This window comes from Pieris brassicae, chromosome 8 (assembly GCF_905147105.1).
Source record: "Pieris brassicae chromosome 8, ilPieBrab1.1, whole genome shotgun sequence".
Classification (NCBI taxonomy): Eukaryota; Metazoa; Arthropoda; class Insecta; order Lepidoptera; family Pieridae; genus Pieris; species Pieris brassicae.
Window position 1 is genome coordinate 5,902,301 of NC_059672.1, and position 27,705 is coordinate 5,930,005.

Below are 27,705 nucleotides of genomic sequence, written 5' to 3' on the forward strand. Positions count from 1 at the left end.
TCTCTTTCTACGTAACGCCTCAACTTTTCATGTTACACTTACTCCTCATAAAATTTCCGTACCGGGCCTTATAACTCAAATCGTTTCTTAAGGAGTAAACTCCAAAAAAAGATTACAGTTAAAAAGGTATTACTGGTTTCCAAACTAGGTAAGAACCTGTGAAAGATAACCTGGCTTCCATTCCACAGCAAAGTTATACTGAGTGGTAATAAAAAGTAAGATAGAACTATTAACAAAGCTTATAGTAGCAAACAATAACAATCATAATATACGAAATTTATTAAGTATGATTACGCCTTTAATAACTATTCAGATTTATCTACTCTGTAGTTTTAACGAAACGAATACGCAGTATATTGGTGCTACGACAAATAGCTACGGCGTAGCGATCTATCGACCGATAGGTTTTATAAGCAGCGAATATATTTAAGAGCGCACATTATGAATTAACCATATAAAATGTTAAGATTTTGATTAGCTTTGCTTTGCTATCCGACGTCAATATATTGAAGGGATATAAACGTATACCCTATTTAAACTAATTTATTTTTAGTTTATTATTTATTATTTTTAGTTTTAACGAAACGAATACGCGGGACAGTGGTGCTACGACAAATAGCTACGGCGTAGCGATCTATCGACCGATAGGTTTTATAGCAGCGAATATATTTAAGACCGCACATTATGAATTAACCATATAAAATGTTAGGGTTTTGTTTAGCTTTGGTTTGCTATCCGACGTCAATATCTTGAAGGGATATAAACGTATACCCTATTTAAACTAATTTACAACGACTATACTTTTGCGAATATCTTTGCTTAGTTTTGAACAGACCTTTAGTATCTAGGGAAAGAATGATGACAAAGTTTTAATACGGGTTTGCGTTTTTGAATCAGATATTTGCACGTCAGTTTAAGCAAATCGGTTATGAAAGAAGATCTAATAAAATGCTGATTGTTCCTTTTTTGTAAAAACAAGTATTTGAATCAGCTTCTATTAAATAAATAAATAAATTATCTAATGTGTAGAAATTATTAACACATTAGTTTGCGGAAAGGTTGATTAACATTCTCAATTAAAACTTTTGGATGTGTGGTTTGAGGTTATCCTAATAGTTTAGTTTAAATAATACGTTGACATTATTATTAATCTGTGGGTAACTTTAATAGACACAAATCTGACATAATTATAACAAAATTTATTAATTCCCCTTATTAGATAGTAAAACAAAATTACAGATTATTAAACGTATAAATAAACGCGCGGAGTAATATATTAATTTAATTATATTTTATTTGTAACATTATACACTTCAATATTTATTTAAAGGATATAAGAACGGATACAAATTAGACATTAGTTAATTATCATCTTAAACTACAAATCTTGGCAATTTCTTGGTTCTAGTCCCGGCTGGAAATGAAATTGCAGTTTTCATTTAAGATATTTCGGATAAAGTAAATGGTGGTGTTCAAAGAAATAATATTGAAAATTTAAATTCCATAGCCAGAATGCTCAGTATAGGAAACATATCGGAAAAATATAAGAAAAACTATGGACTAGGATAGAAATTTACGTCCAATCACGACTGGAACTTGTAAGGGTTTTTGTGTAGTTAATAGCTGGTGCCAACTCGGCCGTGACCTCGCTTGCTATCGGAAGTATTTATATGGGAACACTCGAGGAATGGTAATTTAGTTCTTCTGACCTAAAATGGTTTTAATTCTATGTTTTATCTTAGAGTATACATATACTTTAGTTTTATTTATTTATTGAAACGAATTCACTAAAAAAACACATACATAACACAATACATAAAAAATATAAGGGATGCAACGCTAACATGCGATCTCTTCCAGGCAACCCTAGTAAGAGAAAACCTTAAAACAGAAAAATGATGAGTAAAGAGCAAGAAGTGCATAACCAAATGTTATATAAACAAAATATAGAACCTTAATCTGAAGTAATTTTTTTAAAATTAAAAAACCTAAAATCAAAAAAGCTAATCTCACAGATTCATGTAAGACGATGCCATACAAAACAAAAAGGAAAAACAAGAAACACAAGTCACTATTGATCATGATAGGATAAGGCTAAGAAGTTTTTATACAGAAGAGTTTTAAAAGATGAAAGAGGTAGCCATTCGTATGGGTTGTCAGCCTATTCCCCGACTTAATAGCGAAGATGCTAAATGACTTGCCTATGAAGGATTTACTGGTTTAATAAATAATACAATTTACATAAAATATTGCGAACGTAATTGGCCTAAAGAACGCGAAACGTCAGGATTTCGTAATTTAATTGTAATCGATAAAATTATGATAAATTTAAAAACAAACCCCACAATGAGCCATGTCAAACTTAAATAAAAATGTCTTACTATAATCAAATTATCTAAAAACTACCTCATATAACAGAAGTACCGCTTTTAAAAATCTAATCACCGTTCCCTTAAAGTATTATACGGAATTAAATATCTGGGAAGGTGATCAAATGTCCAATAATCACCAAACTGTATAATTAAAAGTATTGTTTTTATTATTAATAGAAGATAAAAAATAACGCAGAATTGCATAAAAATCTACAATAATACATATTATTAACTGACTTTTGTAAAACTTCAATGACTTTTAAAAAATGTCACGCCGTTAGTAAAAAGTCGGTTAAACTGTTTTGTCAGTGAATGATACAAAATTAAACGCGAATAATATTTTAAGCTCGTAGTAATAGAAAAAATGTTAAATTAATACCAAATACATTTTCGATTTTTGTAACAATCAAAGTACATTCCTATCACAGTACCAGCTCGTCAGTTCCTATAAAGGTTCTATCGAATGAAATGGCTAGTTGGCAAGTTACCAAGTGCCTTTGTAAGAGAATGCTTTGGGCATTCCCCTTGCACAGTCGGTTATTCAATTTCAATGTACTTCAATATCATGCAAACGGGTGGGAGGTAATTTCCCGTGCCTTATCATTTTAGTATTAAACTTTAGTCGGAATAGTTAAAATTGTATTTAGTTTTTGAAAGTTTGACTAGCACCATTTGTGGTTTTTGGGTTGCTTGACGTTTAGATTGAGATTGAGGTTGGTTTCCGGGTGAAGTAATTGTTTTAGGATAACAGGCAGAACATTATTTAATAAATAGAAGAAAACACTTTCATTTATTAATTTTTGAAGTGAAACTTCTTTATCGCCGTTGGAAGAAAATTACACATTTTTCGGTTAGGCTTCACATTATTCCATTATGTGTCATACTTTTCCGTTACGCGCCATCTTTTCCTTATCCCTACCACGGTTGATATGGAGAAATTCGAAGCCATTAATAACAAAAATGTATAATAACGAAGACAATGATAGTAATAATTCTATTACAATTAATTAAATTAATCTTAGTAGAAGTTAATGAGGTAAAATAAAATAATTCCATTATTTGTATTCAAATCTATGATAATAATGGCCTTTTTTTAAACTTTATCTTATTTAACCGATTTCTGTAAAATTGCAAACAGTAAATCGTTTTTCGAAAAATTAGGTCATAAAGAAGTTTCACTTCTTACGTGTGTACACTAGTACACGCACACATTTTTATTTTATTTATTTACACTTCGTTGCATTAAAAAAATACACAAAAAATTATAAGGGATGCAACGGGCGGCCTTGTCGCTAATAAGCAATCTCTCCCAGGCAACCCTAGTAAGAGAAAAACTAAATTATATAAAATATTTTAAAATAAATTGATTTTACCTTATTGTGGGTGAGTCTTATATGTTATGCTTCATAATATATAAAAGTTGTTTAATAAGATTTATAGGCTTCATATCTTACTTATCTAATGTGATAATTCGACATTTCATCATCATCAGATACTTTAAAGTTTGAACACTATTGCCTATATATCGTGAATAATAATGAAAACGCCTTGGGCCAAACATTATAATGATAACTATTGACCTGAATCATAATAAAGCATTATAACATTGCATTCTCATACTTTAAACAATGGTATTATAATGTTTTATTAGGATAATTTATGTATAATACCTCACGTTGAGTGATTTTTACTATACATTCTGAGTTTTTACGCGACGATTAATCGACGACACTAAAAAGCATTCAAAGTAGTAAATGTTTGCTTGAGAGCACCTCCAACAGAACTCACACTTTGAAGAGCAGTCGCCTTGTTTCAAAGCATTATTTGTTTGTTTGTCGACCACTGTCATTGCAAGTTTGCTATGCAATTTAAAGTAAGTACTCGTGGGATACGAAATGTTTCTAAGTAAGTAATCATACACGTGAATATCGAAGTCCATTTCTAAAATATCATAATTATAAAGAGAAATAGTTTACTTATTTCGACAGCAATTAGAAATTTGACAACTCCTATAACAATCAATCCAACACACCATCCACTTGACCGTATTCAACGGAGAGCGGTTGGAATCGTCGACGACCAATCCCTTGATACCGGGCGGCTTGATCCATTCGCGTTGCGTAGAGATGTGTACTCTGCATCTCCTACTGTATTTACCATATGGACATTGGTCAGAGGAGTTTTTTGGATGTACCTATATACCTGATAATACCTGAAGCTGAGTTTCATATCAATGAGGCGGAATACGAAATTCCACCCATATCATCTCGACGCCCGTCGTTCGACAACTGAACAAATTTTTTAAAGGCCGGCAACTCACTCGCGAACCTTCTGACACTCAATGCTTGAAATGGTATCACTTAAGATCAAGAAGCCTCCTGCCCGTATGCCACATGTTCCATAAAAAAAAACAAATAATAATACGACTTGTAGTAATAACGATTGGTAATTATCATCGTTTATAAAAATATGCGATAGTACTAAAGTTGATTCGGTAGTCATTCGTTGACCACGATTCCTGTAATTCAAAACGTCGAGTTTTGTAAAGAGAATTTACACTCTACAATATACAACTTTATTTTTATAACAATAATGTTACGGTAGAAAGGCTAAATCTCAATGTATATAATGTAATTCATTTTTATAACCGTCAAAAATCATTATTGGTTTTAAGTTTAATTAAATTATAGTAATAATTAAATTTAACCAAAAGTATATATAAAAAAATGATTACTTACCGAAAAGGCAGAAACTTTACCCAACACAACTTAACCGTATAAAAATGTCAATAACATACAATCCACGTGTACAAAGAACAAACTTTAAATAAGCACGATAAATGTTACTTGGAGATTTTTCTTTGTGTTGCGTATAAAAAGCAATTTTCTATGAATTAAAATAGCAAGGAAACATTTTTCCCTGTAACTTGCTGTTGTAGAGAGAATTAATGAAAACTGTCAAAAACAATAAAACAGAAAATATAAGTTGGAAATTTTTTAACGTGTTTGCGCGTGGAGACGAGTTTTGAGAATATTTTTATAATTACGTCTGCAACTTTTATTATAGCCGGAAAATTATTCATATGTGAGAGCCCTATTACTATTTTTATGTTTAGATGTATCGATATTTATCATCTACGTTTAAACTATAAAAGAGTGGTTGTTCTTTATCAAGGACCTTTAAGATTCCTCTTATGCTAAACTACATTACTATATAAAATAAATTAACACACATATGAACACATCTTTTATAGTATTTCGTAGGAGGCACTTTTCAATCTCCATAGACCGTATAACCACTCCCACGCTCAGCTTGGAACCACACCACCACGAAAACCTTTAAGAATATAAATTGTATAGTATAAATTTAATCAGCAATAAAATAAATATGATATATCGTAACTCATATACCATTTTAGTTAAGGTTTAGACGATTATAATGACTATCATTCGAGTCTCATTTGTTGCCTTACCTATGTTTACCGAAAGTACGAAGTTCTCTTTTTATTTTCTTTAAAAATATTAGAGTTTTCAATTCAAAAATTATCGTAATGTGATAAGTTCTATCACGTTTTAACGTCACGTGTTGGATGTTATATTCGCTTCTAGAGTTATGGTAAATGTCAAATAGTGGGCGAGATGAAAACCTTATGCCACCTCGTTATCACATACCCTTTGATCTATGTTTACGTAATGAGAAAACATTTAAAGGGCAAATGTCCTTTTTCAATTTTCCAATGACGATAATCACGCTTGGACGATAAAAGGCTCTTAACGATATTTTTTATTAATCTTGGAAATCCTATTTTGCCATTTACAGAGTAAAATTTTATATAAAGTGTCGGAACCCAAACAATCTGATATAATATAAAATATATATTGCTTACAAACAAGCTAAATAGAAGCAAACAAGTCTTTCGCATGGGTTAAATAATAATAATAAGACTCGACAACGATGTCGTTAAAGAATATGAAGATGGTTAGTATATAGTAAATATATAAAGTGAGTGACACAAATCTCTCAAAAGTAGAACAATTATATAGGATATAGTTATTTACAAAATCATTAGAATAAATTACAGTTTATGCCATTCTTCTTTCCAACATTATATCGTAAATAAATGTCTATATAAATCGTATAACATAAATGAGCAGCGTTCAATTGGTCCATTTATAATAAAAAGCCAACAAAATCAATACTGAATAAATATTCATGAAAGGCCATTTACAAGAGCATTGCCGATTGCCGAACTCCTATTACAGCTCATTTAATAAAATTGTATAACGATATTGCAATAAAAATATAAATCTAATGGATATAAATACAAAATTCACACAGAAGAGAATCTTAAAATCCTATTAAGCTACTAATCTTCTAGGATAGGATCGATCTAAATGCTCCTCCGTTTCATTTCATTACAGCATAAACACATTTCGACAGAGAGAGACGAAAGATTATTTTAATTAAAAGTGTGCAATTAAACTGATTATCAGCATAATTTTGATTTATTGAAATATATGATAAATTGCTTAACTTACATGCGATATCTCGTAATGCGATAAAAAAAAACTAGAAACTTAAATAATTGTACGAACCAAGGCTGTACCTTTTTCTCACTCAGGCTTTCTTAGTTTTATAAGCGTGGCGTATTCCTAAATCGTCGGAGTTACGTCCCAAGAGTATAGCCAGACGTAGGCACTCTCTTCAACTGTTATATTGAATTCATTCGTTACATAGCAATTAACATTTCACTATTTCGCTTTTATTCTATTGTTGTACGCGAGTACTTAATATAGAGTAAAACTAAAATCCTGTATTATTTAAAGCACTCCGAAGCTCCTGAATCCAGGAACCGTACAGATTTTTTTCAAACAAAACTTTTTAATTTATACAGAGGCAAGTATTACGAATCATAATATATATCTATAAGAAAGAAGACGACTTTTAACAAAGAAAACTTATCAATTGAGCATCGCGTAAGTTTTATCATATTTATAAAAGTTCTCTTCTAAGAATATATTCTTTACTTTTAACAATATCACTGTCTACATTTCGATACATTCTAACTTTTGTTGTAAAACTTTTAACTAAAATCAATACATCATTTATTGAATGTTCGTTATTTATAGCCAAATTTAAAAGTTTCTGCTCGAACATAGAAAAAATTCTCGTAACGTAAAAATAATATTTTTTGGTATAGAAAACTAGGGGAAACCCGTTGAAACTAAACGAAATACATACGTCCCATCTATACAATAACATAAGGCACTAAAGCTGTGCAAAACTGACATTAAACTCGTCTAGACTTCTTTCTATAAGAGATATTAAGTGAAATTTCGAGTCGATTCGTAATATAAACTTTTATAAGCCAATTTAAGAAAAGTAATATTTTATAGACAAGAATGGACCATCTGGCAGAGATTACTATCGCAGACAAATAAAATATGCCCCGTCTATGAGGTCATAGAAGGTTATACGTAGCCAAGACAAATGCTATACACTAGATACTAGAATTGCTTCTAGAATTTTTATCTAACCCGCTTTTGCTAGTGGCTTCGATCGCATTCATCTTCTTAAAAGGTTAAATATTTTTCATATTTTTCTTCTTTTAGTATCACTCCATAACTGTAGGTTGGCCGTTAGTCTCGTGAAGTGTGTCTTATCCTGTGCCAGTTTCAGCAACTTTTCCGCAGTCGCAATACATATATTTTTAAACAATCTGAATTTAACTCTAAATTAATTAGAGGATATTATAAATAACAATCGCTAGTACGGTGAAGGAAAACATCACGAGGAAACCAAAAATAACACCGTGTGACAAAAGGCTAATTACCTACTGACCTACTAGAAATAACAAACGACCGCGAAATAGATTCACAAATCTGAGGCCTAAACCTAAAAAGATAGTAGTGGTTTGTTGGGTTTATTTTTGTTATATATACTGCCTCGATGACCAATGGTCACATTACTAGGTTTGATTACCAGCAATGGATTTTTGTTTCTCATCATAAGTTTAACATCCCAATTTTGATATAATCACAATCACAAACTTATTTTGTTTTATTATTATTGATATAATATTTCTACACCTAACGGAAAACGTAATTATTTTAAGATTTTCACAAAATAATTATAACTATCCAACCTAAATACATCTTGTGGAACAAGGTTTCATTATAACAAAACCCACTCAACAGCGAATAAGATAAATTACCACTTTACTCTCAACGGCACAAGGCTTAACGCTACCATTGTCTAAAATTGCGCTAAATGTAAGCAATAAACTTGAGAGGTGAAGCGAAATGAACATCTAAAAGAATCTTAAGAGTTCAATGTTAAAATAATACTGTAAGAGGAAAATTAAACACGATAACACGAGGAAGAAAACAAGATAAGCTTTAAGACGAGACAGTTGACGAAAACGTTACACAACTTTAGGTTTAAGTTAAAATTAAAGAATGGAAATGAAAATATCAGATAAACTACATTACCTGATCGCGATTCGAATGGCATGATTTGAAGCAATGCCCCTCCCTCGACACGATCACAGTTCCATCTTTTTTGTTTGCATAGCCTTTACATCCACACACACACAATTGACACTTATGCACAGGTTAACCTTAGCTGTCAGAGGTTATACAGCATGACGCACTAATTGCTCTCGATACGTCAAAACGGGATGGTTAGACACAGCATCCGCGTCGGCTGCGGGGTGACTTCTGCCGTTGGGATGCGGCGCGCGCCGACAGCGCACCCAGTAGCCATGGCAACGGTCCGGGCGATCCACCTAGTCCTCTATCGCATACAAAAACAAAAATAGCAAATTAATTGCGTAACCGTCTCTTGTAAATTGCTAAGAGAAGAAATTTCTTTATTAGAAATAATCTTGTGAATGGATTAAAAGAACTGCAAAATTAGTGTGAAATAAAAATCTGTAAATAAACATATCAACTACTTATATAATTATGTTACGTCATAACACAATGTATATTGTTCAACATATTATGCAAGAACGGAAAGTTTGAAAATTGGATGTCAGAGTGTGTCTGAAAGGAATTGTGAGATACAAGTTGGATGTCTCTTTGAAACGTAATTGGATATCGCAAGCTTGATGCACTGCGATGCAGGAAATTAGACTCGGTTTTTGAATGCCACGAATCGGCATTACGTAATACACATTGGTCTACACCTCGAAGTGTAGATGTTTGCATTAATTTTACGGGTAGTTTCGTCTAGTATACGTCAATATGATACAATCGAACGTTGTATGATTGTGCTTTTAAACACATATTACATACAAAACTGTATCTTTTTTTTTCGTATAAAATCTACTATTCTAGTATAATAATAATCGGTTGTCCAGAGGGTTATTGTTAAGTATTTTAACGGTTTCTATGCAATGTATGTTCATGCATGATACAAATAGTTTTCGGACGAGGTCTATGAACACGTAGTATTTTTATATTACGAACACTAAATTAGAAGTCTAGTCCTCTTTTGTTACCAAAATCCAAAGAGAACATTTTTAAAATAAATTGAAAAATAGCCACCCAGTGGCAAAGACTGACGTACGTGAGGATTGACTGAGTCTTAGAAAGGATTGCCTGGCTCAAACCAAAATAATACTGAAGTGCTTTGGGAAGTGCGGGATTTTCTATCAAGAACTCTTAGGAAACCGTATAATGGATATACAGGCCAGTGTCAGGCGTTTAGAGAGAGAAACTGTACCTTAATATTGCAGAAGAAAAATTATATTTTACGCGTAATATCCTTATTTATAGACTAATTATAGAAGACTAAGTAAGAATAATTAAAATAGTGTAAAAGGGTGTGTGTGGGTTAATCAAACAATTTAAACTTTAAACGTATATTAAATTGTTTTCTAAACATACTGAATGATATATCTTGTGTCGTTTCAGAATTTCTTTATGATATTGTCATATTCATACGCAAATGATGATTTCAAAGATAACTTAGTTTCATTTGGTTGTATTTGGCACTAGCTATGTTGCCGCTTTCATAACTATCATTCCACACATACCTGCGACATAATTGTGTATTAATTAATCCTGGTGCAGGCTTTCTATATAAATATCCATAGCCATTTGTAATAATGGAATATTTTGTACAATACGTAGGTTGAATTCTGAAATAACGTAAGCCCAAATTAATTAGACTAATATTGAAATAATTGAACTCCCCGTTTTAATCAAGAAAACTAATTTGTTCGTGAGGATAGCATGAAGAAATGTTTAACTTACCTTAACATACGTAAACAATGATTTCGATCTGGGCCTCAGATTTTTGAATTTGTATTGTCATCATTTGTTTTTTTTCTAATAGACCAGTAATCTGCCTTCTGTTCTTGACGCACGCTATCTTTTTTGTATCTAAGGCTTTTTTCCTCGTAATGTTTTCCTTCACCGTATGTGCGAGTGTAAAATGTGCACAAAATCTATGCCTAGCTGGGATTCGAATTTACTCTGCATGCCGTCGATTTTGGAAGTAATTTGCTGATTGTTTTTTTTTACATTGGTAAACAGACAAGATTTAAACGCACGACGTCTGTGTTGAAAAAACCATTACTAGATTATAGGCCGGGGGTAAAAAATGAACTTTAAAAGTTCATTACATGGTATGGCGCATTTTTCGGTTGAGTATTTTTGTAATACGTCCCATCAAAACAAATTGGTTCGCCGATAATCGAACTCGTCTTGGATTATGCGATGTTCAAAACATTTGAACGGCAGTGAAGAAACTTTGAATCGTAAATTCAACTATTAATTATTTATTAAACGGGATTGTGGTGAGGGGTATTGATTACAGAACTTAAGGCGATGGATAACTTAAATAAGTGACTAGCCAAGTTGTGTTAAACTTTGCAAAAGTTACTGAAGGTATGTAATAATTAATTGTAAATTAGAACGCAGAATTAATACGTACCTAAAATATATTTAAATATAAATTTCAATCGTTAACTAATTGGGCATTAAAACTCATAAGCTCTGTAGCTTATGTTACAAATTAAGCTATTTTTTATTTATAACAGGGGGACAAATGTGCAAGATGCTCATCTGTTGTTACGAGTTACCGCCACCTTACCCACATTACTCCTCTGGGTAGCAAGTGCTTTGCCGGCCTTTTAAGAGTTTGTAGGCTCTTTTGTTGTAGAAAGTAGAGTTAGATCAGAAATACTTCAGTGGGAGGCTGGTTCCGCATAGTGGTACGTGGCAAAACTACCTTACATATACTGTTGGGTAACGACGGAAATCGAGGTGATACGGATGGAACTTCGTATTCTGCCTCGACGTCCGATGGTGAAACTCCATATATATTATAATCCGTACAATGACGACTCTCCGGTAGAATATCGGTGTGGTCAGAGAGACCCTACATCTCCTCGCAACATAAAGAGATCAAGCCCCCCAGAAAGTGATTGGCCATCGACGATTTGCATCGCTCTTCGTTGGATATGGTCAAGTGGAAGGCGCTAGTACTGGAGAGCTCGTGCCCAGAAATGACAACAGTACGCACTCCATCTGTTTTTACTCGGCTACTAAATTGTATGGAATATAAACAATATATTATTTATTTCAATTACCATAAGCTATTGATAACAAAAATATATAATAACGATAACAATGATAGTAATAATTCTATTACAATTAATGAAATTCTGTAATAATTTTAGTAGTAATAGGGTAAAATGAAATAATTGTATTATTTGTATTCATGTCTATGATAATAAAACACTTTGGTTAAACTTTGCTAAACTTTATCCAATTTGTGTAAAGTTGCATATATTATAGTAGATCATTTTTCGAAAAATTAGCTTATAAAGAAGTTTCACTTGTTACGTGTGTACAATATAGTTAATTTTGGTCCCAAATTAACTATATTTTTTTATACGAACCGCCCCGAGGTTACTGTAAGCATGATGACAGGGTCGTTAAATTAATAAGAAAATATGTTTCAAATGTGATACTCGCGTAAGATAATATTTCAAACTATTGAATGGATGGTTTTATTGAGGTAATTAGGCTTAAGGCTTAGTGAAAGAAAAAATATTTTTTAACCCGGTCTTAAGAAATTTTAAAGTAAAATCTGTAGTTATTACTTACTTTTTAAGAAACGGATACTATACCCAGAAAAATCGATATATTTTCAGAGCTGATTCAATATTGTCTAGCTCCTTTTCATTCACGTCTCAGGCTCAATATGTGGAGAGTTCATTGCATTCGAATTGAAGAAATAGCGAAATTTAAACAGAATTTTGCGCCTTAAGAAAAATAATGAGCAATACTGTGTAGGCACAGGTTTTCGGATAATTTGTTAAATTAAATCAAAGTAATTATATTACTTACAAACGTCAATATTGAAAAAAATATACAAATATTTATATAACATCAATTACCAGATAGGATAGGCGAGAACTGGCAAGAATCTGCCATATATTTTTAATCGCTGAAGATTTGCTAAAAAAAATTGTATGGAACTGCAACTATTACGCCATACTTCATTTGATTGTAATAAATGCTTAATCTCAGCCAATTTACTATAGTAAAAATAAATAAAATTTATATTTTTACTGTTATCGACTGGTATCAACTATGTATTGTGCCTATTGGTTTTTGAATTATAAGCTATTCTTATACTGACACGAGCTTTTAAGAAATTACGATGTCATTACAAGTTATCATTTAGAACGTTTCTGGCCTGTGTGTAAAGTGTTAATGACGTCATATACTCGATTAATCTTTCCTATTAGATCGGGATTACAATAAGAGAACGATAATTCAAAGCAATTTCGTCTAAAACTTTCGATACATAAATATATATATTAGTTTAATTAAATTAAAATACAAAAATGTCATGAACAATAATTAACTGAAGTGGATGAAATCCCCATTAGAAGTCATCAATCGTATGAACTATTAAGTAAAATGAAGAATTTAAATATTGATAATCATATAAAAGTTATAGCTATTTTCTCATCCACACTTCGCTAAGGAAAATAATAAAAAAGTCTCATTTGTATGAACCTTGTTTTCAAGTCCAAGCATAAAACTTTTACCGTTCAAGCCTTCATCAAGCTCAGAGAGTTGGGACCACTTCGGAAATTAGCTTCGCATCCGCTAAGGAAAATTCCCTTGTTTTTCCGATTTCAGGCTTGGAAAATAATAATTAACGACGTATAATCCTGAAATTCTATTTACGTACCGATATTACTTAACTATGGTATTAATATTGTGCAAATGTTATTACTTTGAATTTTATAATTATGTAAGTTTATATACCTGCTACGGAAAACATAGGCAAGTTTATGTAAAACTTTTAACTAATTTAAATAATATAGAAAATCGTGAGTTCTTTATCTATATGTGTGATATATATTGTTAAATATTTTATCTTATTAGTTAGGTGCCTCTGCATTACCTACTGGAGGTTGACCGTCAGTTTAGCGTGTATTGTCCTGTGCCAGGCGAAGTAACTGTTTCGCAGTTGCAATGCCCGTACACCCCCTTACGTTACATGATTATTCCTTTCTACCAAAAACCCCATTTACGCTAGATTTGACCCATAATAATTAATTGAAAGAGGTGATAGCGGTCCTGCCGAAGCACGTGCTGCTGTGCTGTGCTGCCCATGTACGGAGTTGTCATTATATCCATCCATCACAGTTAAACACCTTTAACTTACAGCCTATGTAGTGATGTTTACTAAGATATATATTATGTATTTACTAACGGCTATATTTATATAAAATGTTCCTCCTAATAAAGTCTGCGTAAATTTAACTTCCTACACCTCTGAAATCGAATGAAAAAATATTCGACAATTTTAAATTTAACTAGAAAAGTAGCGGCTTGTTAGCAGCTGGAACTTTATATTTTAAATACAATTTGTTATGTATTTGAACATATATATATATGACTCTTTTAGACAGTCGAGTAAATATCTATCCCAAATTCTTTAGTATAACCACAATAGGCGACAGGGATGAATCTTTTTCAATGTATCTACAATTCCCAGGAATTCCCTTTTGACCTTACCGACCCTACACTTTGGATGAATGGGGCTATGATGAAACCAGGTAGATTTATACCCCAGATATTATTTACACACCTTTCCTCAGGATTGCGTATTGCGTTACAATATACGAAGATGGCTTGGTTGTGGTGGTTCGATCATTAAGTACAATTAAATATTATGTTACAGAATGATGATCAATACTAATAGCGAAATAAATATTGATGGGTGAATGAAATGAAAATTTTGTACATATATGTAAATAATAATAAATCAGACATCTTTCGATTGTTAGATGTCATTCAGCCGTGCGTTAATAAATTTATGGTATAGATATATATTTGATCCTGGGAAATTCCCTAAAAAAATTATCAAATATAATATAAAATTCACGTTTCACAATGTTTGTTCATATACTCTTCCGAAACGGCTCGACTGATGCTTATGACTGTTTTTATGCAAATTCAATTTGTCTGAGAATCGGCTACTATCTATGTTTCAACCCCTAAGTGATAAATAAGTCTACTCCAAAATTTTTTAATTTTTTTTGACAATTTTTTTGTTTTTATTGTTTTATGATACAGCATGCAAAAATACATACAACCCTTAATTATCACCCCTCTACGATCAAGCCCTATTTTTTACCATAGTAGATAGGTTAGTTTTATTGAACTAAAAAAAAATGTTTCCTGGAAATAATATATATGGCAAAACCGTTTGCCGGGTCAGCTAGTAAAATATAAGAAGTGTGCAAAGACAATTTTTACCGTCTTAATGCAACGCTTTGACACTATGTTCCTTGTTTGTTGTCCTGTTCTTTGTTTGTTAAGTATTTTTCCGTTGGTCTTCGCGTATGGCTGTAACTTTTTTAAATTATAGGTGTGTTATGTACAATTAAAATAGATTATTATTTTGTTTTTAATGGTCATGATATAAATATGATATATATATAAACGAGTTATTTGACTAAAATGTTAAGCTATACAATAGTATCGATACAGGATTCTTTCTAGCGACATTTTAAACTGGCAAACCGTTAATATATTGTATTTTAAACTAACATGGTATGATCATCATGAACAGCACAATGGCGGAAATGAATCTCATCCTAGTAACACCCAGAGTTTAAGGACTTCAATAAAAATCTGAAACTTTGCGGAAAAAGTCCTAAACTCGAAACAGGTCAAAGAATCTGAATTTCAAAAGCTTTCTTGCTTGTTAGTTTATTACTGTATTGTATGAGCTCAGAATATAAAATATTATTCGGGATACACTTGCAATAAGATTTCCTTCACATTTTATCTTTTATAGTTTACTTGAAAACATCAACACAACAATCTTTAGATTTGAAACTAAACAGTCTAGGTTGTTACGCTTGCAATTTTTAACCCTGAAGTAACGAGTTCGTACACTGGTTTTTAATGTGCACAATAAACACTTCAATGTAAAGAAGCTGGTACCTGTAAAAGAACAGGATCAAAGTATGATTCACCGTCAAAACTGGGCGCTAAGAATGACTTCCGTATGTCAAAAACATATTATTATTTGACAATTGGGAGTCATTCTTAGCGCTTCTAAACCATACTCTCGCCTACTTTAAAAATTATATTTTATATGTCCGTAAAATTTAAGGAATCATCTCTCTAATAAACAACAAACAATGAAAAACATCGCAAATTTCTTAATCAAATAATAATCACCTTGGTTTTGTATTACATTATTATACATTAACACTTCAATAAATTTATAAAACTCACAACGAAAATACCATAATAAAAGAACAATAAATATCGAGTGGCAACACAAAAAAATTGTTTGGATCCTAATAATTGCGTCTCAAGTGGACTCAGGATGTTTTTTTGAATCATTCGTTCGTTAAGGACCTTGTTTTTGTCTTCTTACTATGGGTTCCTCTAGCTCATGGAATTCCGTAAAAGTTTCGACGAGGAAATTGTTTTTATAAATATAGGGAACATAAAGAACATAGCATTAATTTAATTTTAGTATTTTCTATAAACCATTTTACGTTTACGATATATGATTTATACGTACATATAGGCAACGAAAAAGTTTTGATTACTTGTCTAAGTTATATCGAACGGAAAAATATACTTTCGTTGCATCAGCAAGCATCATAACGTATTTATTACTGTATTTTTTTATCACGGGAATTATTATTGACGCTTGATCGTTAGTTGTCAGTCGAGATTTATGAACTATTAGACGGATATAGTAAGTTCTTTTATATAGACAATTTGAAGAAATATAAGGTAGCTTTCCCACTGTATATTGTTTTGCTCTATCCAGATAAGCGCATAGCACCGATTTCGAGAACAATCTGCCCCAACAGCGTTTCCAGAACTAATATTTTGTTTTTAAATAAAATATTTCTATTATCCTGCACAAATTTATTGATGTTTTTATTTATTCTATACTAGCGTCAACTATCTGTGCGTCATATTCGTACGTAGGGACTGTTATGTCTCTCTGCCTAGTTCTGTTAATCATTCCTATTTCCACGCGAACCAAGCCGGTAGTTAAAGTATAGTAGTATAAAACTATAAAATATCAAACAAAAAATATGAAGATATAGCTAAATACCAAGTTATTTATATCCCACTTGTAATGCACGTGCTAGAAGGGTAGCTTTTTATAGCAACACCTAATGAACCGTTCGGAAACTGGCATGGCTCCCTGCCCAGGATATCCTGTTTGAAAATAAAAGAACCCACACCTTTCCATAAACCAAAAATACCGACAATGAACTCAACCACAACGTCTTAAAGTTCAATATCCTTTCATATCACACGTTCGAGATCCTGACTTCGTAATCTTTAGGGGTTAACTTGCGCATGTACTGATATACGGAATATACTTATTTTGCAAAGTAATTGCTGAGCCATTTTAGTTATCTAAAAGAGCACCCGGCCAGCTGCCGTTAAGCTTGTTACTAATGTTACCAAGTGTCACAATCTCCAGTAATTTAAGTTACCACTAATCCGTATTATAAAAATAGTATTTATATGAATACGACAATTAGTATGAGATTAGAAATAATCATTACAATTACACAATACGCAAGGGTTTGTCTTTTATACCTCCTGAGTAAATTTACTTCCAGCAATCGAAACATTGCAAACGAAAAATAATGTCAAAATCTAAATCTGAAATTATTTTTATTAAAATAATAAAACTTCAAATGGATAAAAAATATTTTATTATATTATACAGACTCGCGCATTGTAAAGGAGATGCTATCTTTTTAAGTTTCTCTGCTGCGGAATATTCCTCAGTAAGGATTATTTTAAAAAAATACCAAGATTAAATTTAATTTTTAAATAAAAATGCCAACCTACTAATTCATACTTTTGCATTTAATATTATATCCTCTATTCATGGCAACATTTTGAACCAGGATCGCCTCCATAGACCCAAACCGCACATGCCAGCCGGCTTTTCAAATTCCGTCCCCTCACGTCAGTCGTCAGTCGAGCGCCGGTCGTCGATCCGAGCGAACTACGCATGCGCTGTGCGCCATTACGAACTGTCAAAATCGAAGAAACGTAAATAAACAAGTGAATAGTTTGTGCTCAATTTAAAGTGTGTGGTACATTGTTAACATACTATTTGAAACCTATACGTGCCAATTAGTGCAACGAATTTGCAAGTAAGTGTTGCTTCAGTCAATTCTTTTGTTGTTTTTTCGCACGATGCGCCAGCCGGCTTCCGTAGTGATTTAACTTATCATGTTTTTTGTTGTTTTAAGTCTAATAAGGGATTGGCTTTTGAAATGATGCCCTTTGCGACTTAAGATGTTATTTATATGTTAGGTATGTGTTAAAAAATATTGTCCCAAACATAACCTATTGGTTTGGTCGTCCGGCGCCGTGTTGTCGGAGATATTTTTTAGTCTTTTCAACGTGAATTTGTTGATTTATGTAATAAAAAGGCCTTAAAATAGTAATTTTCTTGCAGTTAAATAGTCTGTTGCTTTAAGTTGATCGAACCAGGGTGTAAAATTTGTATTCTCGATTACAGTTATATAACAATTTCAGATATCTTTAATATTACATACATTCATATAGAACCTCCTTAGTCAAGGTTCCTAAAGCACCTATGGAGCTGATGTCGGCACTCGGCAGGTGTGAATTTTAATAGACTAAGATTGTGTCTGATAAAATGTGCCAGTAGTATTTACTCATTTAACTTATATTTTACATCTCGAGAACATTTATCGACTATCGACATTCTGTTAATTCCTTTCTCTAAAAAAATATGTTAATGTACACATTAAACGAACTTCGACATACTTGTACGGAGAGACACCGAACCAAAATCAATGCTATTTTTTAATAGTTAATCACGTAGGTAAATATGAATATTGACTGGGCATCTAGTCCATAGTGGATATTATTCTTATTTTTTGTGAATATGCCAAAAACTTCAAGTCGGCGCTTTGCGAAGTTACAGACTTAACAAAACATAAAAATATGTTATATATAGTTATTGTTTATAGACTAGATACGAAGTAATAATTACACAATAATACTTCACTGTCCCATACTCTAATAGGATGGAATAGGAAACGGATGGCCTTTGTCTTGTAATGAGTTTTCCTATCATTTTACGTAAGTGTTGTTTTATTGTCCCATACAAAATCCGATTGTTCAAGACAAGTTAGTTTGATACAATCATAAAACAGGTGCCTTCTTGAACAATCGGTTCTTTACAATATAACATTACCGTCTGTCACCTCTATTAGTAGGCTTTCACAAAACATATATTTAAAGGAAAATGTTATTATGTAACAGAATATCTTACAATACAAACGTACGAAAGAAAGTTAATCATAGCTTTGTTATACGTATCATAGACCACACATAACATAGATATAAAAAAAAATATGTTTTCGGAGCAGTAGTATAATATGTCTAGACTTAATAATAACTGAATATGAACACAAATATCAGTAAACATTAGACTAAAGCGCAATTAAACGGATGTTGAACTCAAGTCTTTGACTACTGCCAAAGAAAGTCTATACCTAGACTTAACATGGCCAGACTCAATGACCTAACAGCCGATTACGCTTAAATTGCAAATAATACATGTATATATATTGTGTGTTATAAGAACACTTTCACGTCAAAGTTAGTAGCCCTACAACCCTTTTTGTCCAAGAAATCCGAAATATATATTTATATAGTGACCTTTTTAACAAAAATATTTTTTCAGTGACAAATGTGAAATTATCATATTTGACACCTGCATACTGTGTAACTTCCATTAGCGACAGCGATACTGATCCAGACGTTTTTGTAGTTCGATGTAGTTCTGTCAATATCCGTAAGCCTGATCTCTCGAACTTTGGAATCGCGTGGAACAAAAACTCATTGGGAATCGGGATCGCTGTTGGAATTGGAAATTACAGAGCAACAACTGGTCAACAAATTTACGCCATTAGCTAGCTTATAATTTTTTCTATGATGCTTCAATTCGCATGAGGTCATTGTATCATTAATGGCTAAATTATCTAATTAAAATACCAATTAAATGTAAGCGCCTCATAGTAAGGTAAAAATGGTATAATTTAAGCTTTGCGAATAAAACAACCAAGGATACGGATGTATGAAACACAAGAGAATTATAAACAATAGAATGTATGCATTTTATAAAAAAATGTTTCATTGTTATAAACTGTAATTACGCTGTTTTTACAAAATTATTTTCATGTTTCTATTCTTTATTTTATGATCATAGCTTATACGCTCTGAATACCTTGTTTTATAAAATAAGTAAATCAAGATTCAGCTTTATTAAATCATTCAAAAATATAATAAAGTTTTCTTTTATTATATTTTTTAATTTTTTTACATAGGGACCTATACGAATAATAGTAGTTTTGACTTTTGTTGTGTTATACCTTTGCCGAGTTTAGTCTATCAAAATTTGCGTAAGTATCTTTTATTTTAAAATAATGTTTAGAAATACGTGAAAGTTTCATGATCAAACCTAGGTCAAGGTTTGGATTTCCTAGTAGAATAATTTATAGGTTTATTCGATTAGGGTTATTGGCGTGCCTCAAGGTTGCGTATGCACCTGGTACATGTTTGTTCGTTAATGCCACCCTTGAACAATTTAAAAATGCTCCGCCGACCGCACGTGTCGATTTCGTGTATTTTGGCAATTTTTTTAACCTTTTCAATACTATACAGTTAATTTACATAAATCCATAATATCTCATTAATCAGGATTTGTTATTATTTCTATACAAGTGAAATTATCGATAATATTTAGTATGAATTATAAAATTTAAGTATGAATTAATGGGCAATGGTGTTAAATTTTGCGACCAGTTTTATATCAATTTGTTTGTATGAGAAAATAGGGTTTTTATACAATAAAAATGTTCATTGTAGTGTTACGAAAATATGCATATTACACCTGTATAGGTGCACCTTGCACTATAAAATAAATGCCATAACTGAGTTGTGAATCATTTCGAATCGTACTACCGTTAGTTTTGGAGTATATCGCGTCCATACAGAGATTCGTAACAAACAAATACGACAACACATATCTTATACAAGTATATAGTATTCATATCTAAGCGCAATTGTCTTAAAGATATTCTGTCGCAATGTGAAATTCATACTAAAGTCGCTTAAATGTCGATATTTCGATAGTTCAAAGTTGAGTATTGCAAAATGCCTTTCTCAAGGAGCGGCGAATATGCGCTCCAAAGTTTAAACATCCATATTTACTTAAACATTCCTGTTTAATTAACATAATTAAGATGCTATGGGAAGTATATTTCGTCAGTTAAATCTGTTTCGGTAACGAATTGATGTAAATTGATGAACAAGCGATGGTTAACGGATGAAAATCTAATTTGCATTAAGCTCCGATCGTTAGTGCGTTTTTAATGATTCAATATTTATTAACTTGAATGGATTTATTTAAATTTGATATGTTATTAGTGTTACAATGCTTTCAAATGGAAAACATGGCGTAAATATTTATTTCTGACAATTCTAAAGTCAGTGTCTTAAGTGCGACCATTATTACGGAGGTTTTAAGTTCGGTTCCCGACTGTGCACATAGACTTTCTGTCTATGTGCGCATGGAACACTCAGTCGTACGATGAAAATATCGTAAAAAAAACCTTGCCCATTAAGGCAAGATTGGGCTTACCCAATAAACCCACGATGTGTGTCAGGCGCAGAAGGCTGATCACCTACGAGCCTAAAAGAAAAATCAAATGATCACAGCTAAAAGGTTGTAGTCACTGATTGAAAAAAAAAATTGGGATTGAAAGTATTACAAAATCAATTATTTTAGTGAAGTAGAAAACCCTCGCTACTTTAATCTCTTCTGCGACCATTGGACTAACTTATTCTTTACTTTATTCCCTCATCTCTTCTCTATATCCATGCCTTACATTATGCTATATTAGGAGATACAGTCGGAGTGAATAAAAAATAATTGTGAAACAATATCCGAGACTCAAGAAAGTGATACAGCTATAAAGAAATTAATGGAAATAATTTGATACGAAATATGAAGAAAGCGGAACCGACAATCCATATAATTTTATAGTATTTCGTTTCAAATTTGTGCTCATATTTTTAGTTAAGTACTTTAAAGTGGAATATTCATAACTTGTAATAATTGGTCATTATTAATATCTCTCTCTATCTTTAATCGGCAGCTCATGTCTGAATGTCGAGGTTAGCGAGGAAGCATCTGGAGTTAATTCTCTAAGCCCTTTCATGCTGACTCTCTTGGGAAATTTGGAGTGATAGTTTCCCGTCGCACTCCCAGACATTTTTGAATATATTGCCTCTTCAATTGGTTGCCCAGCCGGTTTTATGGATATTCCATCATTGCTCGGTCACCAGAACCTCGTCCGTTATATAGCAGGGAGCACCGCGGCAGGCGCTGCCGTCAGCTGTTCATAACGAACGATTGACTGTGGGGCCGGTTAAGATAATTATTGATATAACGAGTGAAAATAACAACAGTGTTATTATGTCTGAGTAGGAATATCGATATGTTATATTTTTTTCTCAAAATAGTGGAAAGTCAAATTTGTTTGGAAACCGATAGCTACATTTCCCTACACAATTAAAAATAATTAAACTTTATAGATATACAAAACTACAAACTTTAACGTTCTTTGATTATTTTATGAATACTGCATTGTTCAATATTGAACAAGGATACATATATATATTAGGTATTGGTATCTAAAACCACAATCTACGTTGAGCATTGTCAAGTATGTCAAAGTTCAAAGAGAAAAACGATTTGACAAGTCTTGCAAGCAGATTTAAGTTTGAAGTTATAGATATTATTATTATATTAAGTCCGATATTTCTGTTTAGCTATTGATACTTTATATCTATGATTTATTATCTATATCTAAAGAATAGACAATCGCTCTGCTTTGTCGTCAAAACTAATACGTTAGATAAAAAAGTTTTATTGTAAAACTTACCTTAATGTACTGTAATAAAGACGCAATTACAGTAAACGATACTTCAAATTCAAGCTGCTAATGGTCTCTGAATATAGGTTTTACTTTACGCACACGAAAAAGTATCTGTATGTTACTAATGTAATATGAGCGAAAAACCCATGGCTCATAAATGTGTATTGTTAGTAAGAACGCAATATTCTCAAGCCTCAATTTACCTTTTGTGTGAAAATATCTAATAATGGACGTCTTAATTGATGGTTAGCGTGAACAAAGGCATCAAGTAGAAAAATATTCGTCCCTTTAGATGAGCTAAATGGGGACTTCCTGTTTGTCGGGGAAGATTAATTACGAATCTACTTACGGAGTCAGGTATAGTGAGCTGCAAGCTACAAAATTGCATATTTTCCTAAACGCTTACATAACTTTAAAATCTTATAGCGTACTAAAACTTCTTAAATACAGTCCCTTTATTTCGAAAAGAATATCACGAAAGGGCCGCTAACGCACGCGAACCAACTGGTATTGTAGTCCATTAACGGACGGCACCATAAAAATAGTAGCTACTACAGTAATAAAGAACTAACAGATTTCATAATTTTATAAACTTCAATCAACGAAAAATATGCGTTTGCGCAAATAATACAACGAGAAGTATCTTTGTGGAATGTAGATCGTAAATTCTGTGAAAGTGTACTGAGTCACTGAATAATGTATACTAGAATATAGTAAAACAAAAAACAGTAGTTTAACTGAATTTGCAATTTGTTATGTTTAATGAAATTATTGTGATGGTTTTTTTTTACTGAGACCTCTTGAACTGTACCTACTTTTTTATTACCTATTTTAATCAATGGCGTAATCGTAACAAATTTATTAATATTATATATGCCAATTGAATATGAATGAAGGGTTTCAATTAGATGACGGACATTTTTGGCTTTCTGTAGAAAATGTAATAGTACTAACTTAAAGTGTTATTCTCAATGACCAGAGAAACCCTTGACAAAGCATTTCGATTTATTTGTTTATTTTTCCAATAGTTTAGAAACGTTTAAATTCTTATAGTATTACATTTACTATGTTCTAAATACGCAAGAAATAAAAATATACAGAGGTCGAGGCCGAATGACTAGTCGAGTCAACGGCTTGCTAATGTGATCACGAGTACCGGAAATAAAACGTGTTAAAACATTTCCCGCATCTCGTTTTCAGGTAAATTTGTTAAGTGTTTATTTATACAAAGTTTATTCTTGTCTTTTGTACTAATCGTTTCGGCAAATAAAGGATTAACGTTCGGCCTAGTCGTTGGATTTGTTTTTAACGCCATTGATAATTAATTCTCACCTCACAGATCTAAAATTCCAGTTCGCTTCCTCGAACTAAATTATAAACTGGACCATTAGGACACTTTCCAAATAATTAAATCAGAAAAAAAGCAATCATCAGTACTACACTATGTCAAACATTGTTTAGATTGCGATTTTTATTGCATTTACATAATTAAACTAAACATTACAAATACACTAAAAAACCTCTTAAGGAGTTTAACGTTGCTGCCTGAAGGGTTCCACTACAGCAGTTCTTTACTTAGAAACTAATTATTTAAAAGAATAATAAAGATTGATTGATTGCATCAATTGAAAAACAAAAAACAGTTTTTTTATAGTACAGGGGCCAAACGGGCAGGAGGATCATCTGATGTTAAGTGATATTGCCGCTCATGAAAGTCACAAAGCCACTCGCGAGTGCTTTGCCGGTCTTTAAGAATTAAAAAAATAAATTAAATCAATAGCGCTACAACCTTTATAGGTCTGGGCCTCAGATTCCTGTATCTGTTTCATGATCATTTGTTAATCGAATATGCAAGTAGGTGATCAGCCTTTTGTGCCTGACGCTCGCCGTCGACTTTTTGGGTCTGAGGCAAGCCGGTTTGCTCAATATGTTTTCCTTCTACGTTCGAGCTAATGTTAAATGCGCAGATAGAAAGAAAATCCATTGGTGCATAGCCGGGGATCGAACCTACGACGTCAGGGATGAGAGTCGCACGCTGAAGCCACTAGGCCAACACTTATTTTAAGAATTGGTACGCTTTTTTCTTGAAGGAGTCCAAGTCGAATTGGGAGAGAAATACTTAATTTAACCAAACATAATGTTTTTATACCATATACATATCTAGGAACCCAAGGAATCACAGTTTGTCCAAAAAATTGCTTTTAATTACAATTACAATCAAACCTGTCCACTTGCTTATATTACATATTAACATCTGACATTAAACCTGAAAGAGAAACATTAAACACTCAGACAACAAATTTTAGTCCATTTTGTATGGCAATTAATGACTCAGGCAATCTCAGTGCTATGACGCGATGGACGTCACTTAGAGACACGACCACTGCCAATCACGGCTAATCACTAATGGATTGGAGTGAATTTTGATTTTGAGATATGCTTACTGAAGTTTCCGAACTTGATTACAACTTCTCGGCGTGTTTATCTTCTAACCGCTTCCGTTCCGAGCAGAAAGAAAACTAGTTTAAAGTTAAATCAATAATTATGCAGTTAATGAGAACTTTTTTACTATAAAGTAAACAAGAGAATATTTGAAGCCGTGGGAGTGGCGGAGGTGCTAAATAAGGATCCGGCACCTTATAAGGACACCGGAATAGTTTTTGTGATGGTTAAAGGAAGTTGAATTAACAAAAAATGGAATGGAGAAAAGTAGCCAAATAATTGTGAAATGAAACTCGGTGGCGACTTTTATATTTTTTTTATTACACTTGAGTTCTGCTGTTTTGGACGTAAAGTCAAACTACGTTCCACCTTGTTTCGACTATTCAATTTGTTCTTAATGTTCTCTGTTGTTGCGACTCTTGTACAAACATATGTAGTATTAAAATTAAGCACACCAATAAATCAACGAGATGATTGCTCAGATGTTATCATTTCTGAGTCATCTGTTATTTTATCACATTGAAGACATGTCGTGACCGGTTGGTTCGTGTCATGAACTTGACTGTCTTCAACATTTGTTATTTGTACGCTTCAGCTTAATTAGTTTCATTAGTCAAATGTACGTTGTTTGTAGTTATGTTATTGTTCGGAACGAACTCTGTGTACTGATTATAAATCTTTTATAAATATACGTCAAAGAGTTTGCAAAAAAATGTTAGCTGTATGTAGTAATTATCATGTTAACTTTGTCGTTCGTGTAGTCTACAATAGAGCTTAATCCTGTTATAATTAATATCCGATTTTTTAATTAAAGGGCAGTGTTGGCCTAGTGGCTTCAGCGTGCTGTCATCCCTAATTTAGTAGGTTCGCTTCCGGCTGTACCAATGGATATTTTGTCACTCGCTCGCAAGGTGAAGGAACACGTCGTGAGAAAACCGGCATGAACCAAAAAGCCGACGGCGTGTGTAAGGCTCAAAATGCTCAGCACCTACTAGGCAACTGTTTATTAAAATAAAACAAATTATTACGAAACAGATACAGCGATCTGAGGCCCAGACCTTAAACTGATTGACTTCGACGCTTATCCTAAAAATTGGAATTTTTCTATTAACTTCTGAATTAAGAATATAACTACCGCTGATTTGATATAAAAATTTTAAGATTTCGTCTGACTAACTGATTAAGTTAATTATTCGTGTCTGGCCAATTTTGATTGAGCTGACGTTTCAAAGGAAAACCTTATTCATTTTGCGTGACTCGTTCGTGATTCACCTTTAATAAATGTACTTTTTTTAGTTTTTCTTTCAATATTTTGTATCAAAATCGCCCTTTGTTTACGAAATCACCAAATTCTAATTAGGTATACGTTCACTACAACGATAGGTAGGTATAAAATGTTGCATCGAAAATAGCATCAGAACATCGTCGTTACGAGAACCGTTTCCTGCAATTTCCGCCTCAGCGTATTAATTAGTGATATTATCTATAATAAGATCGATCTCAACTTTATATTATGAAATTACGGTGCATTTTATATCGCCGGCAATTTTCTGTATCATTGCTTGAAGCAAAAAGTATGGATTGCTTCGCATATAATGACCCCTTGTAAAACAGGATATCCTCTACAAATGTTTTAGAGGAAACAAAAAGAGCGATGTTTTTTTTATACCAACGGCTACCGTTCACTTCTTTTACCCTTTTGCCTAAGGGGCTTCGCGTGCCGAAAATTACAGTAAAAAGAAAATATTGTGAAATTGCCTGTACACCTTCAATCGCCGTAATGGCTGATTCGTTTTGGAAATATTTACGAATAAAGTCACTTAACAAATATTTCTTAAAAGGCGCCGTAAACGAATATTTTCTTTGTGACAATTTAATAATGAAAGCGCTATCACCATATGCAGCGATAGCACCGCCATAGACTCAATATATTTCCGGGTAAACAAAATCTAATATGATAATGTTTTAACGTATGTATCGATTTAACCTTAAATTAGTAGAACTAAAGTAATAACTTAGTAATTACTTTAAGTACGCAAATTACTACGACTATTTCGATGTTTCATAAACGTGTTTCACTTGTATGTCAATGAATGAGGGCTTAAGATTTTTACTTTATATTGGTAGATTACAAGCACAGTACAGCTAGTAATAAATTCAAACCACATTTTATACCTTGTTTTTATTATGCACTCATAAAAAATCAGACGAAGCTAATTTTGATAATGGCATCCATAACATCAGCGCGAGTTTAGGCATCATTAAACCTTTTTAAAGTTGGCCAAAAATATATATAACGCCTATCATTTAATCTTAAGAAAAACACAGCTGTACTGACTCGTTTCAAGAATTAGTAAACCGTTTAGT

General features: G+C 32.4%; 1 protein-coding gene across 2 annotated transcripts in view; it reads left to right on the forward strand.

The window, feature by feature from the left end:
* The first annotated feature begins 17,883 nt into the window (after window positions 1-17,883).
* LOC123712931 (MOXD1 homolog 1-like) overlaps window positions 17,884-27,705 on the forward strand; it is a 66,896-nt gene continuing 57,074 nt past the window's right edge. For both annotated transcript variants that reach the window (XM_045666320.1, XM_045666321.1), the window contains exon 1: window positions 17,884-18,069. The gene's annotated coding sequence lies outside the window, so the exon portion shown is untranslated. The remainder of the gene's footprint in view (window positions 18,070-27,705) is intronic.